The sequence below is a fragment of the Melanotaenia boesemani genome, chromosome 17 (assembly GCF_017639745.1).
Source record: "Melanotaenia boesemani isolate fMelBoe1 chromosome 17, fMelBoe1.pri, whole genome shotgun sequence".
Taxonomy (NCBI): domain Eukaryota; kingdom Metazoa; phylum Chordata; class Actinopteri; order Atheriniformes; family Melanotaeniidae; genus Melanotaenia; species Melanotaenia boesemani.
In genome coordinates, this window is record NC_055698.1 from 2,918,447 (window position 1) to 2,936,473 (window position 18,027).

Below are 18,027 nucleotides of genomic sequence, written 5' to 3' on the forward strand. Positions count from 1 at the left end.
CAAAAGCTGGAGAGGTAGTGTGCCAGAAGAGGAACAGACTGAAGCCTGACATTATTGAGAAAAAACTTTTTTAAAATAAAAATCTATGACAATTCATCAAGTTGCACAAGTGTTTGTCTCAGAATTCATTTTAATCCAACTGTATGAAATCAGTAACACAATCACTATCCCTGCTGCACAAGCGCCCCTTCCCTCATACGTTCCTGTTCACAAATACAGATGAAGCTGCAAGTAGCCGACCCCTGTCATTACAGACTTGTATACTTTAAATTACACCATAATCTTGTTACCTAACAGCCCCTTTTATCATTCATATGAATAACAGAAGGAAGATAGTAACACATGGTAGAAAATACTTCTTTTATTGGACACTTAGTCAAAGATGAGACAGGGACGTGCAGTAAGGAAACCTTGTCAACGCTTTCCCTCTGATGCATCAGACACTATAAATCTTAGATAAATTCATAATAATTACTAAAAGTAATTCATACATAAATACTGTAGAAATAAATTTATAAATAAAAGTGAATGAAAGCAAATAAAGAAAATAAAATTTAAAAAAGATCAGAAGGGGTTTGTTGCAAATTTGCACCAACTGGAATCAAAACGATAAAGGCAGAGAGGGAGTCTGCTTCCTGAAGCCAAACTGGGCCAAGCTGGTTCCACAGAGAGGGTCCGATACCTGAAGGTTCTGCTTCACGTTCTACTTTTACAACCTCTAGGAACCACCAGTAAACCTGCAGTCTGAGAGTGAAGCTCTGATGGGAAAATCTGGAACTCTGAGTTTCATATGTGAGGAGAAGAATTTAAATTCTATTCGGGATTTATCAGGAAGCGATGAAGAGAAGATAAAATTGGAGAAACATGATCTCTGATGATCATCAGAACCCTCGCTGCAGCATCTTGGATCAGATGAAGACTTTTCAGATCAATAATCTGGAATCACAGTCGTCCAGTCTGGAGGGAACAGATCCATGGACCAGTTGTCCTGGATCACTCTGAGACAGGATGCTCCTCATTCTGGGAATATTACGTAGGTGGAAGAAGGTGGTCCTAGAAACCTGTTTATATGTGAGTCGAAGATCCTGGTCCACAATAAGTCCAAGATTCCTCACTGTAGAACTGGAAGCTAAGTTGACAATAATTCCATAGCTAGAAAGGTCATCCCAAGTCATTCAGGTCCAAAGACAACAACCTCAGTGTGTCTGAATTTAGAGGAAGAAAATTCAGAGTCATTCAGCTCTTCATGTCTGTAAGGCATCTTTGTAATCTAACAAACTGACTGGTTTCACCAGTCTTCACGGAGAAGGATCATCTGCATAGCAACGGAAATTTATACCATGATGTCAAACAATATCAACTAATGGAAAATCATCTAACTGGTATAAAGTTATTCATCTTTTCATATTAAATTGCTCAAATGCTTCAGTGACTAATAATTCGATTATAACAAATGTTGCTTTAAGAGCACCAGGATGAAAAGTAAGACAAGACCAGACAGACTTACTGCACTTTTCATAAACCTTCATACAGCAGCATGTTTGCATATGCAGCTGTGTTTTGGTCCATGAGCCAAGTCTTCCTGTTGTTTCTGGTCCTCCCGCATGCTCCATATGCTGCATAATGTAAGCCAGGTAATCAGATGGCTTTTAGCACAGAAATCCTCGTCAAGATGCCAAACGTTTGTGTGGAATTTAGCTGGAAGGAGCAGCTGTTGTGTGTGTAGTATTTTGTTTTGTTTTTTTCTGCCAGGTGTGTTGACTCTTATTACACCGTTCTGTCTCAGCCAGCGTGATGTAATTATGATGAGATTTGCCCCATTTTAGTTGTGATGCAGTCTGAAAGCTAAAAATGTGCAGTTACTAAAAAAAAACATCATCAGTGAACTCTGACTTTGTGCCTTTAACATCTACCTACCATCAGAAAGAACTTTTACTAATAATGGTGGTATTCCATTTAGAAGTGGAGGAACAGCATAAGATTATTTCCTCTGTTATCTCAGTGTCATTAGAAATAACCATTAGGATGGGACAAGTTTTGAAATAGAAATGTGGATGTTAAGACATGAAAAAGGAGGAGCAGAAATACGAAGGCAAAAAATTCAGGTGGAACTGCATGTCTGCCGCTCAGGAAGACAAAACAACCCCTATAACATTTCAGGAGGAGCCAAAGGAAGGTGCAGCTATCAGTGCAGCTATCAGTGGAGAGGTGGTGCAATGTTCACAGAGCAACAATAAGTTTTACTTGAAAAGAAACTCATCAAAAGAACCCCATTACCTCTACACAAACATCTGCCTGCAGACTGCAAACAGTATCTGGATTTGCTGAAGTTTTTTCTGGATTTAAATTGACACTAAACTTCTGGCCACAATCACAAAAATAGAAATGAAGAGAGGCTCTTAGCTGGAAATGACAGGAATTCCTAAACCTATGTGTCTGCCTAAGGGGGTGTTTTGCATATGTTGTAATTACACTTCACTAATCAAAACACCAGGGCTTAGTCTAGACACGACTCAAGTCCTCTTACATGATAGCACGATTACACAATAACAATAACAGGTCGATGGTGCCCTCGTTTCCAGGGTGTGTGGCTGGAACATCGGGGTGGGTGCTGGTCCACGCCAAGTGGTTGTCTGGGGGGGCCTGGTCCTCCTGGGTGTGGTGCGGGCCCTCTGTCTTGGGGGGGAGGTGCCTCTGGACTCTTAGGGCTCTGAGACCTTTTACTCGGGGGGGGGGGGGTTCTGTCTGGGGCCTTCCTCTGCTGCCCTCTGGGTGGAACCATGGTGGTCTTCGTGATGGGGTGTATCACTGACCATCCTCATCTCTGATCACTCCTCATTCCTCATCCTCTGCATGCTGACACAGTCACTGAGTTGTCTAAGGGATAATTTGGTTTATTTTCTGTGAGTTTCTGGTACTTTGGTTGTTGTGATATGTTTGTGATATGTTTCTTGATATGTTTCTTGATATGATTATTATTTAGGAACTCTTGATTACTGTCAGCTGTTTTTTTGTAAAAGCTGTAGGAAATTCTCTGGTGTGTTTTTATGTACAGGTGTAGCAGTTTGTTGTCTGGTGATAGTGTGGATTAAAGGGTTGTTGCTTCTATCTGTTGTATTTTTGTCTCCTATTTCTTCTTTCTGCTTTCCTCTTTTGCTTCTTTTTGCTGTCTTCCTCCTTTTCTGTCCCCTCCGGTCAGGTCCAGCAAGATTAGATTCCACGATTCAAAGTAAATAAATAACAGTAAATAAATAAATGAATCAGATAATCAAGAGGAGCCTTATATCCATAAACCTCCCATTGACAAAGCAAATTTGTTCGGCACAACACAGCAACCAGACTATCATTCTGCTTCTATGATGCTGGGCAGGACAGGTTAAAAAAAAAAAAAGCTTAGTCTAAGCAAGGACGGGTTGAAGCTCACCACTTTGCAGCAAACTTTGTTAGAGTATCTTCAGAAATATTATTTTTCAAGGCAAAAAAAAAAAAAAAAAAGAAAAAAAATCTACAGAGCAGAATGGTGCTGATTTAGAATATTAACCCTCATTTAAATGTGGAGTTCTCCAGGATGGGACCCTTTCCCAGCAGCTTCCAGGCGAGAAGCAGGGAACACCTGGACAGGTCCATCACAGGGCCTATCACAGAGAGACAAGCAACCACTTATGTCCAGACTCAGTCCTGGACCAGTTAATCTAGCATGCATGTTTTTGGACAGTGGTAGGAAGCCGGAGTACCAAGAGAGAACCCACGGAAAGAACACGCAAACACCAGATTCACACCCCACCCCCCAGTCAAGGCTCAAACCAAAAACCTTCTCGCTATGAGGTAAAGGTGCTAACTACCACACCACGGTGCAGCCTAAAATAATAGACGTTATTAGCAGATCTGATTTGTGGCCCACGTAAGGAACAAAGAAGAAGAAGAACCAGCAATGTTGACGTTTAATGGCTGCACAAGCCACCACTGTCACTGCGCTGCCTCTTATTATATCTCTCTCTGACAGTGAGCATCATCATTTTCTCCTCCATGTTTATTTGTTAATAAAACTGACATCAAATGTTTATGGAATAATAGAAGTGCTCTTTTTAAATGGATCAGTGTGTCGATGCAGTGAGTTGAGCCATCGTGTCAAAGTCACTCTGTCTGGACTGATCTGTTTGGAAAGCCTCAGAAGGAGAGGTTGTAAATAATGAACATGTTTAATATTTGTGACTAGAAATCATGTAGAAGTCATGTTTGCAATAATTGCATTAACGTTACTAATATTTTTGACTTGCTAGCATTGGTGCTAACACCTAGCGCACAGCTCTGCTCTCCGAGCTATCTGTAAGACAATTTTTACTTACCTCCATCTCCTGCTGTAATGCATACACTCCACAATCCTGCCATCTTTTTTTTCTTTTTTGTGTGTTTCTTTGGGCAGTAAGCTTCATTGCCTCTTCCTGTTCGTCCGCCATGTTTGTTTACACTGAAGTGACGTTTGACTATGCGATATTTGGAATATTAGGCACGAAGAACCTGATACTCTGCTAAGGAATCGGTGCATGTGTGGTGTGCTCCGTAGTGCACGGTCTCTAAATCTATGAAGGTTTGAAGAATCCTGTAATGTGAGTCAGCCCTAAAACGGGACAGATATGTTCTCTGACATGCGTGCCTAAATTAAAATCATGGTCCATTTTTACATCCAGATAGCGCTTTGACAAATTGTGCCAGAGGGCCCAAATCAACAGGGGAGGATCCAGTGGTAACACTAGGACCAAATAATAAAACCTCCATCTATTTATCATCAAAATACAGACAGTTTAAAGCCATCCAGGACTTTACATCTGTAAGACACTTAAAAAACAAGTTCAGGGGATATGAAGACATATAAACCTGGCTGTCATCAGCAAAGAAATGGAGAGCACGCTTGTGGTTTTTAAAATTACAACCCAGAGGAAGGAGACATAAGAAATAAAGGAAAGGCCCAAGAATTGAGTCCTTGGGACTCCAGATGACAAAAGAGCACAGGAAGATTTTAAAGTACCAAGGCTGACAATAAACGTTCTCTCAGCCAAGTAGGACCTGAACCTGTCGAGGGCAGCGCCTTCAATACCTAAATAATACTATGTGTTGTGATCCACCGTATCAAAGGTGGCTGTTAAGTCCAATAAAACTAAGATAACATAATCTCCAGAGTCTGTGGCTAAAAATGTCATTAAAAACTTATTACCTCTTTAAATAAACCAGGTGGGATTATGTTGGTATGGGAACCCGATAGCTTCAGATGACCAGCAATCTCTTGTAAGAAATCTAAGGATACAAGCCCAAACTGGTGAAAGACAGCAGAATAAGAGAGAGAGACTGATAGAATGATAATAGGAGAAGATATTTTAACCCTAATGTCACTTTAACCACAAAAAAATAAATAAATAAATAAAAAATTAGACCAGACAGTCTTAGGAGCATTAAGAACCACATATATGGTGTTAAAACGTATGTGGGGTTTATTACACTTAATATTTGACAGATTTTATTTTAGCATCTTTCATAGTTGCCTGAGAGCGATGCCAACAGTCCTTTAAATTTTGAAATGACACCTGGAATATTTCCATTTTCATTTGGCTTTTCAACATTTACACCTAACAGTAACAGTTTTTTTTTTCAGGGCACATTTAGTTTTTGGCAGCCTCGGTTTTAACGGAGCCACCACATTCAGTACTGTCTGGCAGGCAGACTGAAGCCAGGAACTGAGCCCATCTATACCAAGACACCAAGAATTACAACGTTTTTATAGAAATAAGGTGAAAACTGTGCAGCAGTAGAAAATTCAAAATACTTGCCATTCAGGAAAACAAAGTTAATGCTACCAGGCAGAGCAATATGAAACACCACCGGCATGTGATCTGGAAAAAACTATATCATAAATCTTCAGGTTAGAAACAAACAAACCAAAAGATATGGTAACTGTTAACTGAGCTTTTTGTAATGAATTTTTATGGTCCTAAATTGCCTTAAACCAAGTATTTTGATTGGATAACTTTGACCAAATACTTCTAATATTTACTGAAGCGGTATATTACATTAGAAGTGAAGTAAAAATAAAAAAGGCCCTAGGTAAAAATAAAGACAACACAACAGTATTAAGCTTAGACAAGCATTTACTGCCACAGACGGATAACAAGCAACTATAGCACAGCTCCCTGTTCTCTGTAAATTGACACTAAAAGGTTAATGCATCTATTCTGAGCCAATCCAAAGGCATTTTGATCAAACAATAAGTGAAGAGTTGGAAATGAGTTGTGCCAGATCTCATTCTGCACAACAGCTTGATTGGTCCATGAACATGGAGTGTTTGTTCTTGTCCGCCTGCAATCCAGATCGGTCTCCTATGAAACAGTGGTGGAGCTAGATTTTTATAGATGGGGGGGCAAGACTTTATCAGGGGGATGATATACTAAGAATGGAAATTATTGTGTTCCTCTCTCTAAAACTGCTGTGATAACTGTGGTCACATAAGTCAGCATATTACTGTGAAACTAATCTAGTGCTAGCATATAACTGAATTAGCACTGCTATGTAGCTTCATGCTAAAATTAGGTAAATACAGAATACGCACCGACGTCACCACGAGTCTTTAATCATTCCTCTGAGTTTTGTCATTGGCTGCAGCAGCAGCTTTGTGCTCAGCAAACAAAAAGGAAACGAATCCGCAGATTTTCATCCTCTGTTTCAGTCTTGGAGGCAGTGCAGTGATCAACACATCCCAGAGAACAGTGGACCAACCCAGAGACCAGTGGACCAACCCAGAGAGCAGTGGATGTGTCCCAGAGACCAGTGGGCACGTCCCGAAGACCAGTGGACGTGTCCCAGAGACCAGTGGACCAACCCAGAGACCAGTGGACCAACCCAGAGAGCAGTGGATGTGTCCCAGAGACCAGTGGGCACGTCCCGAAGACCAGTGGACGTGTCCCAGAGACCAGTGGACCAACCCAGAGAGCAGTGGATGTGTCCCAGAGACCAGTGGACCAACCCAGAGAGCAGTGGATGTGTCCCAGAGACCAGTGGACCAACCCAGAGAGCAGTGGATGTGTCCCAGAGATCAGTGGACACGTCCCAGAGACCGGTGGATGTGTCCCAGAGAATGGTGGATGTGTTCAGGAACGCCTCCAGCTGATGAGCTTCTGGCTGAGTGTGGGCTGGATATAAAGGACAGTTTATGTAGCAGAAGTAAAGATGGCTGCATTTCCAAGGTGTCAGCTGGATGAACGGATGAGGAGAGAACAGGTGAGGTGGTTCACCTGAGAATCCAGGTAGAACGGCTTCCTGCTTCAGGGTTTTACTTCTGGATGAAGCTGCATGTACAGATGAGAACATGACCTTCCTCCACCAGGCCGAGAGGGTTGCTGTTCTCTGGTTAACATCAGTCCCAGTCTGGTTCTGTCACACATTCAGGACAGTTTACTGGTTTCACTGGTTTCAGAGTAAAAATTAAAAAAATATATATTTCATTGTTCTTGTAATAAATAGATATACTTAGGCTGCTCATATTTTTACTGCTGTTTCTTTTACAAGATGTATTAAAGGAATAAATCCGGTTTATTTTCTTTTTATAAAACCCAGAATATATAAATTTTTCAGAAATGAATCCACACAGATGAACAGATAATAGATCTGGTTTCAGATCAATAATGAACCTATAAATGATGAGTCTGATGGTGAAGCTGCAGCCGACAGTTTGTAGACTCGCAGGTTTTAATCCATCTGGTTGTAAAATGTCTGCATGAACATTTAATGATCAGTAGTTTATAGATCCATGACAGGAGCAGGAACTTCCACCAAACACCAGGTAAACACCGACGTCTTAGACTGGAACAGGTGGAAGCATCTAAACCTGAACTTCCTTCATTCTGCAGCAGATTGTAATGATATAAGTTAATATTTGTTCTGTTACTCCAACACTTGATAACATTTACCTTTTTATGAGAAATTAAAAATATATCAGCACCAACTTCAGCCGATTATCGTTATTTTGAAAAGGGCTATTATCGGCCGATTTAATTGGCCGGCTGATCAATCAGTCAGGCTCTATTAATAATTAATTTCTTTGCATTGTAACAACTCTTCACTTCTCTTGTTAGCTTATTGTGGTAAGGATGTTTAAAAAGACACAGTGACTTTAAGTGCACATTCTCTATAGCCTTTCTGTCTTGGAGGCAGTGCAGTGATCAACACATCCCAGAGAACGGTGGACATGTCTTAGAGACCATTAGAAACATCCTAGATAACAGTGGACAAGTCCCAGAGACCAGTGGACGTGTATGAAAATGTAGGTTAAAGTTTTTTTTAAATAAGTGTGGTGTATTATATTATTTTATCTAGATGATTTGTTTTAGTACGTTTTAGTTTTTAGTTAGCATCCATGTGTAGCTGTCCTGATGTTTTGTGTTCACTATAGTTCACTGCAGCTCCTAGATTAGCTCATACTTCTGTCTGCTTTAATTAAACTTGCAATTCAACTGAAAACATAGTTGCATAAATAAATAAAGTTAGAATAAATTCAACTTCACACACAATTCTATCAACAAGTGACTATGGTCGCTACATGCTACAAAGCTAATGTAAGTTAGCCAGCCACACACAATATCAACAAGTGGCTGACTGCAGCTGAGAGCTGTGTGCTGCTGCTAGGACCAAGTCTCTATGAGAGCTTTTGGACGGGGGAGGATTCACGTCAGTCTCCAAAGTCTCCAATATTACAGGAAAAAGTCGCTAGATTTGTCGCTAGTCGCTTTAATTTCCTCAACTTCCAAATGATTAGAAAATGGAATAACTAAAAGGAGATTATGTAAAAGAAGGTAAACAAGCTTTTATTTCAGCTTATTCTGGCTTTTTTCATTTTTTCTAAATACAATGAAGTGAAGTGAAGTTTTAAGTTTTTGTTGATTTAGTTGATTATTTAGAAAACTTGTCTGGAAATTGGGTTTCCAGTCAAACTACTGGCTTATCATGCACTTGGAATAAACCCCAGTTAAATACAAAGTACTGAAGAGCAAAGGTACTTTACTGTACATATATCAGAGGACACACTCCACGTCGGTGCCAGCGGACTTTGAAACCTTCAACCAATAATTTACTTACTAACAAGATGGGAAAAAGCTGGAAAAACACATGTAGAATTTTGTTAAATGATATAACTCAATTAAAAGTTTACACAGTAGTTTACACAGTAGTTTTGTGCAGGTGATCTTATATGATCTTAGCTGCCTTTCTGGCTGCGAAATTTTGGGCCCCATGGAAAGAAACTGAAGTGGTAAAATAAACTAGGTAGGCTCAGAAACAAAAAATAACAGGACCTCACATGGTTTATTGTATTATATTTAAAATTAAATAATCATATTTTTAAAGGTAGAACTTTGTGTAATAAGATATCAAGGAGAGGTAAATGTACACTATTGCTGAGTCATGCTCTTGCAGTCTCATTCACAATCACTGTCCTTACTCAGCTTTTTTCACCAAGAGCCCAACGTGGAGCTTTCTCCCTGGAAGATCACTTTTCAAGTCCTGAAGTCCAGCTTTCTGTTCTATCAGCTGTTCTATTATATAGTATCTCCAATGATGTAATGTCATGTGTAATAGCATCACAATCATTATTTCTGGTGGCCTCCCACTATTTAGTTTTACCTAAAGGTGTTTTCAGTGATTTCACCAACAATGTCAAGGTAAATTGATTTGACTACCAATCCTCCACGTCATCGTCTCCCTCATGTAGCAACACATGAAGTCTAATTTATCTCCAGATGTGTAGACTCACAGGTGAAGCATTACATTAGTGGGGAAACATATATGATGCTACATGGTTGTTGCTAGTTAATCTTCTGATATCTAGAAAATGTAAATATTTCTTTGATTGGACTGAAAGTCGTCACCCAGTCTGCTGCACTAGAAATGTCTCTGTTCCTACTGCAAAGCAGGAGGATGAGTCCCAAACTACTGACCTAACCTACATTACAGTGATAGCTGAGAACCATTCAAATCATTCTAAAATAAATACAAACTACTTTTTATTTACTATTAATAATTCAGAACATTTTTTTCTATTATATATTTTTTTCCCTCCATAATAATCAATTAATTAAACGCTCAGCTGCTCACCTCCTTCCTCAGGGTCACCTGGACATGTTGAGGTGGGGTGGGGAGAGGAGGGGGGTCTGGCAGCATCTGCTTCGGATGCTCTCGTGTCTGTTCGGAACATGCGTGATTTGGTTTTAGCAGAGCAGCTTGCTAGGAATATGAACTAATATGGGAGCAAAGTGAGCTAGCTTATATGACCAAAGTTTAGAAGAAACAAGCTCATGTTCCACAACTTTCCATCAGACGAACTTACTGACCACCTCTTTTTCTAGATATTTCCATCGTTGGGGATGGCTGCATCCATCACTACGGCTTTCCTTTACTGCTTATCCATGATCACAATGTGCGGTTGGTTGGCCACCATCATTTTGTCCGTCTGTATCTGGAAGTCCCACAGGATCTTAGCCCTCTAATTCTCCACCACCTTGGGAGGTGTTTCCCATTGTGACCTAGGGGTCTCCAGTCCATATTCTGCACAGATGTTTCAGTGCACAGCCTTCAGCCTTAACAGGATGCCATAATGCCTTAATGCCTTAACATAATGCCCCTGGTGTGGCATATCTGGCATATATATATATATATATATATATATATATATATATATATATATGTGTGTGTGTGTGTGTGTGTGTGTGTGTGTGTGTGTGTGTGTGTGTGTGTGTGTGTGTATTCTGCCCAGCTAACATGAACCCCGTTCTTGACTGCTCTAACAGCGACAACCGCTGTGGGAGGAAAAAGGAAAAAGCAGAGAAAAAACTTTGTAGTTGGTAATGAGGGCGAGGCTTCATTTGCCCTGTTCCTGCCTGACTTGGCTCTCTGATTCCCCGCAGAGTTAAGTTGCAGCCCCTCATTCTTTCTCTGTTCGCAGTGGAGGTTTTTCTTCTGCTTTTCTGTCATGGATTTTTCGGCTGCGTGTTGAAGTTTTGGGCGTCCAGAGGACAGATCGTGGTAACCTCATACACAGCTCGCTCCCTCCGCGCCCCCCGGTCTGTACACACACGCGCGTGCGTCTGTAGCTCTCGCCTGATTTGCACCAGCGCGGGTCATTTCAGGTTAAACCCTGGCGCTGTGTCCCGTTCAGTTTGGCCGACGGAGAACCCTGGATCCAGCTGAGGAGGAATGCACAAGCACGGGGACACCGACTGATATCTGGATACAAGCTTCGTCTGGCATATGCGGTACGTTTGATTTTCATTTTTGTTTATAATTTGAAGAGGGCGTGTGGGGCTTATTTTTGACAACCGTCTAGCTGACAGCCCCTGCAAACACTTGCCAGGTAGACAGGTTGTGCTGTTCTAAAGCTAAATGTTCATATTAATGTTTTAGCACCCAACAAGGTCTTCTGTGTCCTATGGAGGGAACTCTATGAACCGAACTCCGTTTAAAATTTGTGCAATTTAACGCTTGCTGTCGAATATGTGTATTGTTCTCACCTAAACGTCTATGACATAGATGGCAGCATAATTAAAACAATCTCTGTGACCGTTCCGATGAGATATTTTCCTAAATAATACTTTTCAAATAGATATATTTGAACATTAATACCGGTTAACGCAGCTAGCTTGCGTGTGCCATGACGTGTTTGACCGGAGTTAAGCGGCGTAGATAAAGAGAAAATTTAGTACAAAGTTCAAGTTTAAATACATTTATTATGCTTTTTGTTGGCGCCGAACTGTACACAAGCTTATAATATTTCGACTATTTTACCTCAGATGTTTTTATGGATTAGTAAATTAATAAAACGGGGAGGGCATTAAATTGAGAGATTCTTGAAACGAGGTTTTGCTCGTGCAGCACGTACCCTGGTTAGCTTTATATTTTTTTTTTACTATTAACACTTGGAGGGAGTTGCTTTATGGGACCACTTAGGTTGATTTGGAGACCAGTTCTTAACCGTTACTGGCCTTGCATGACCTGGCTCCCTTTTTATTAGTAGTATTTCTGTTGTCGTGCAGATATGTCCGAGATAGCGCAGAATGTATTTCCGCTTCAACATTTCTTGTTTGGCAACTTGAACTTCACTGAAGCCCTCGATTAACATCTGGTGTGCAGCGCGAGCGAGCTCCACTCAGCACATTAGTGCCCTCAAAGGTGGAACATGACGGTGCAGTGTATCACAGGCTCAGCACAAAGGGACAAATGAGTTATTTATCATAAATACTGCTTGATGACATGTGTGATCCTGCACAGTAAACGCTTAACAATGAAGTTGTAAAGCACATATGACTGTAAGCCGTTCTTTACTTGTAGTTAGCTTTTAATGGGAGACATGTTGCCATGCGAGCATGATGTGATGCCTTCATGGCCTGTCAGGAAATATCACCCTACTCTTGTATTCTCCTATGAACGAGCTTTTTATATGTCCACATTTAGAAATGTGATATAATACGTGGAATTTAAAGGAAAGAAGTAGTAGTTCTCGTCAATTTTATATGTTAAACATATTGTTATAAGTCATATTACAATATAAAGGAGCCACTGAACGCAGCATTATTTGTCAGCTGAGGGTATTTGAGGTCGTTGTGTCTGCTTATTTACCCATGTTTGTAGTCGCTTGTCTGAGCATTTGCTCACAGAGGAAGACTCCTGCTGGCAGCCTGCAGTGTATGTGTTCCTGTAGTCGTAGCATGCAGGCAAACAGCTGGAAAATATTACATTTCCATGTTGTTATCCCCTTGGATGCCCCACCCTGGTCATGACAGTTGCCAGTTTTTTACATACAGTAGCAAATCTGAAGAGCTAATGGGCGGGAAATGGGGACGGCATAATGGACACTGCTTTGACGTACCAAATAAGTTCTGTGAAGACACTGATTATCTGATAGTTACGTATAAGTGATTCAGTGCTCCAAGTTCTTTGCTGAATTAAAGAGCAGCTTTTTAATTAGATTCTCTAACACTTGGCCTCAAATATGTATACCTAAAATACATGGCTTTTAAAACAGTGATATGGTATTTTTTATTTGGCTCAATTTCCATGTCTTCATACCACAAGTTGATCCTTCCTCTCCTGCTGTCAGCTCTGCTGGTTATCAAGGCCTTTAATTTAGCATTTACACACCCTACACACACATGCTTTGCTTATTTAGCTTGAATGGTCTCTAACAACCATTGTGACTCGAAGGCATATTTATAGCAACTTTATAGTATGTTTGTTATGTTCTCATACAGCCCTAATAGAAAAATTATTGGGACGTTATGTAGGATAAATAAAACAAGTGCACCAGTATTCTATGCACACTGGAACATAGAAAACACACCACCTGAAAAGAGTCTTGTTGATCATGTTTTACATTTCATGGCTCTGGATCTGGTTCTGGATCACATGCAGGTCAGTTCTGCTGCTATAATAGATGCGGCGTGTGCTTTGGCACTGTCTTGCTGAAATATGCAAAACCTTGAAAAAGATGTTGGCTTTGCATAACATCTGTTTTAAAATAAAAACATGACTGAAGTCAGTTGTTCTCAAGCTTTTTTAAAATAACATGTTCCTGTTCACAGCCGAGTGGTTTGCATTCTAATCAGACGGCCCATCCTGCAGCCATCCTCTGCACGTAAGGTTTGAAAAATATCAGAAACTTCATAAATAAGGAGGATAAAGTGCTTTTGGGTGGATTCGGTTCACTACTGTAATAAATTACCTACATGCCCAAAATCAGCTTCTCTCACTGAGGCGATATGACATAAGTAATAACTGTTGTTTTTGCCTTAATGCATATAAAAATTAACGTGTTAATTTCTCACATTAATCATTAATTCTGACAGCTCTAATCCCAAATTGATTAAAAAATTAGCTGTATTCTGTTTTTGACCCCCTGAAGTGAAAAAGCTGCTGTATATGAGGGTATTTTTCAGAATTACACTGATTTCACAGCATTTGACTGTTTTTTCAGTGTTTTTCTATTCTTGACTGAGTGTTAACCACATTTTCCACTGATTGAGAGAAGAATTACTGCAGTGGATGGGCTCAGTCCAGTTTTATGAGAACTGTACATTGTTCATGTCCACGGTGTCTTTATTTCATCCCTGAATCCGCCTCTTTCCGCAGAACCTATCAGAACCAGGTCTTTGTACAGGTTGTGATGTCGCTGGTTATCTCCATGCTTGCTTTTTTTCGTAGTCAGGTCCTCTAGTAAACACGTCTGTAAGTGATGTGTGACTGGCGTGTCCTCCGTCTTTTTCAGTTTGCATCAGGATGTGGAGGAAGCTGATTAGCTTCAGAGCATGTTTGCTGCTGAGCTGGTGCAGCCGGTTTTCGTGTTTCCCCTCCAGTGACAACTTTATGTGGACATGATTTCCAGTAACTAGTTGTTTGATCAATGTCAGTTCAATTCAGTTCAGTTCAATAAAAAAAACTTTATTTGTCCCCGGAGGTAATTGGTTTGCTGTTCATAGATGGAGGAGAGAGTCGGCTGGCCAGTGATCTTGGGGCTGTGCTCTCCAGACGGTGTCTGATCTGGAGGCTGATGGGGTGGAACCAGCAGGTGATGGAGAAGGTGGTGATGCTTTCAATGGAAGAGTAATAGAAAGTTACAATTATTTTTGTTGACTCCAAAGGAAATGTGTTTTCTTAGGAGATAATGCCGCTGGTGACATTTCCTCTGTGTCGGAGGAGAGTTTCAGCAGGCAGTCAGATATGAAATCTATTTACTTCGCTCTGCCGGATTTACACCAGGTCTGCCTCGTACGGCACCTGAAGGTTCGCGATGTCATGTGTCAACAGCGTGTTCGCCTGCGCCGACTAGCGTGAAGCTACGGAGAAAGTTAGAAGAAAGGGAGGAGAGTCTTGTTTGGGATTTCTTTAATTATGATCATGCCAAAGATAAAAGTTCCTGGTAGAAGAAGCAGATGGAACAATATGTGGAAAGAAAAACCACAAATCTGAAAGTCCATTTGAAAAGCTGCAAAAGAAGGTTAACCAGGAGCACCTGGACCAGGTAGCCTCTCTGCCCCCCTCCCTGGAAAGAGAAGTTTTAGCCAGGCCGAGCAGCATGGGGAGGAACGTGAGTCACAGACACTGGCAGTTACACACACACACACACACACGCACTCAAACAGACCTACACACACACAGTCACACATAAAATTTTGAAAAGCTGAATTTGAGATGATAAGCAGCTCTGGAGAGGAGAAGATGTGGAAGAACTCTGTAACCTCAGGCCACTAGGATCTGATGCAGCTCCATGTTTTGTTGTTACGTAGTAGAAACATTCTCGTTAACTGAAATAAAAATAAAAACGAGCGTTTTAAAAAAAAAAAACAAACTAAAATTTTAGCAAAAGTGTCCTTTGTTTTTATTTTTTTATAAATTTATTTCATACATAAGCCCTCGGGGTTGATATGAAATCTATTTGCGTCGTCCGGCACCTGAAGGTCCGTGACGCCACGTGTCAACAGCGTGTTCGCCCGCGCCGGCTAGCGTGATGCTACGGAGAAAGTTAGGAGAAAGGGAGGAGAGTCCTGTTTGGGATTTCTTTCGTTTTGATCTTGCCAAAGATAAAAGTGTCTTGTAGAAGAAGCAGATGGAACAATATGTGGAAAGAAAAACCACAAATCTGAAAGTCCATTTGAAAAGCTGCACAAGAAGGTTAACCAGGAGCACCTGGACCAGGTAGCCTCTCTGCCCCCCTCCCCGGAAAAAGAAACTTCAGCCAGGCCAAGCAGCATGGGGAGGAACGGGAGTCACAGACACACTGTCAGTTACACACACACAGAGTCTCGCACACACACACACATACACACTCAAACAGACCTACACACATACAGTCACACATAAAATCTTGAAAAGCTGAATTTGAGAGGCTTAAATAGTTTTTTGTTTACAGTGTTGGACAGCAGGTTTTGTATGTTTAGTATAGAAGGCAGTTTATTTGTACAGAACATTTCATGTACAGGACAATTCAAAGTGCTTTACATAAAACAAAAGATTTACAGATATTAATAAATAGTAAAAGGCAGCAACACAGACCAAGAATCACAATAAAATAATAAATTACATTAAAATGATTAAAAGCAAGATGAGTTAAAAGTTAGGATGCAGGTTTCATGCATAGATGCATGAGAGAAGAAATGTTTTTAACCTGGATTTAAAAATGTCGACATTTGGTGAAAGTTTAATCTCCACTGGCAGTTTGTTCCACTTAACAACAACAGCTAAATGCTGCTTCTCCATGTTTAGTCTGGACTCTGGTCTGGTCTCTGGTCTGGACTCTGGCCTGGTCTCTGTTCTGGATTCTGGCCTGGTCTCTGGTCTGGATTCTGGTCTGGATTCTGGCCTGGTCTCTGGTCTGGACTCTGGTCTGGACTCTGGACTGGACTCTGGACTGGACTCTGGACTGGACTCTGGTCTGGACTCTGGTCTGGACTCTGGTCTGGACTCTGGTTTGGACTAGTTGACCAGAGTCTTTGGATCTAAGAGCTCTGCTAGGTTTATATTCTCTGAAAATATAACAGATGTATTCTGGGCCTAAAGCATTCTGGGATGTAAACAAGCAGAATGGTTTAAAATCTATTCTGTGACTGACTGGAAACCAGTATAAACTAGAAACCAGTATAAACTGGAAACCAGTGTAAAGATTTTAAAACTGGTGTGATGTGTTCAGATCTCTTAGTCCTGGTTAAAACTCCAGCAGCAGCGTCTGGATGAGCTGCAGATGTTTAATGTTCTTTTTAGGAAGTCCTGTTAAAGACCAGTACAGTAATCCAGTCTACTAGAGATGGATTCATGGAGGAGTTTCTCCTGGTCTTACTGGGAGATTAAACTTTTAATTCTGAAAAGAAAAGCACATCAGCATCCAGCTGAGATACATCAGTATCTTAACCAGCTGCTGGTTCTGTGTTCTACCAGACACGTTTACTTTCAGTGTGTAAAATATCCACAGCTTTATCATGTCCAGTTTAACATGTGAGGTTCTGTTCTGTTAATCAGCTGCAGTGATTTGTCCTAAAGCTGCTGCACCTCTAGTTTAATTCTTTATGTAGTTAATTATGTTGTTTCATCTGATTGAATTAAAGCTCTGGTCTAGAGTTTGTTGGGTTGTTGAGGTTGTTCATGATGAGTCAGAGCTCCTTTAGACTCCTGGCTACCAGGGACTGTGAACTGTGTCTTGAATGGATTCATGTTGTTATGTTGATGCGTGTCTTTAGTATGTTGGTTATGTTGATTTTTACCTAACACACTATCTCAGAAGCAGCACTGCACACATTGTTTTACTTAAGGCTGCTATCTTCTGGGCTGTTGTATTTGATTTGTCGACGGCTGTTCATGTTTCCTCCTGATACAGTTTTTAAAAAGTGTATCTTAAGTTTTTATTATACAGTGTTTATTCTGATGATTTTGAATTTTTCACCTGACAAATACCCTAATTTACAAAGAAACTAAAACTAACACTAAACTAATAAAACTAAACTAAAACTAAGCATTTTTAAAAAACGAAAATTAATAAAAACTAGAAAATTTGCTAAAAAAAAAAAAAACTAATTAAAACTAACTGCATTTGAAAATAAAAAGTCAAAATGAAATAAAAATTAATAAAAAATCCAAAACTTGGGTGAAGTCATCCTTCAGTTTTGCTTAGTTGAGCTTGAGGCTGAGCGATCTCCTGGAGAGCTGCTCTGTGACGCTGTGAGCGCAGGGAAAGCCGCCGTGTCGTCGGCGTTCTTCACCAGGCGACACTGAGGCCGTGTGGCTCTGCAGTCTTCGGTGTAGAGGATGAAGAGCAGCTGTGAGAGCACGCAGGCTTGAGGCGAGCCAGTCGAGGCGTTGACCCGAACTCTTTGTGACCTGTTGGTTAGAAAGTCCAGAATCTACAGGCTGAGCTGATGGTCCAGATGGAGGTGATTTTTGTTGGGAAGGATGTGAGGCTGCAGTGTGTTGAATGCAGAGGAGATGAGGCAGATGTCTGGACTGCAGGCA

The 18,027-nt window shown here is 40.7% G+C and overlaps 1 protein-coding gene across 3 annotated transcripts in view; it reads left to right on the forward strand.

Moving 5' to 3' along the window:
- The first annotated feature begins 10,851 nt into the window (after window positions 1-10,851).
- Window positions 10,852-18,027, forward strand: part of thrb (thyroid hormone receptor beta) — a 173,023-nt gene continuing 165,847 nt past the window's right edge. For all 3 annotated transcript variants that reach the window (XM_041967298.1, XM_041967297.1, XM_041967299.1), the window contains exon 1: window positions 10,852-11,291. The gene's annotated coding sequence lies outside the window, so the exon portion shown is untranslated. The remainder of the gene's footprint in view (window positions 11,292-18,027) is intronic.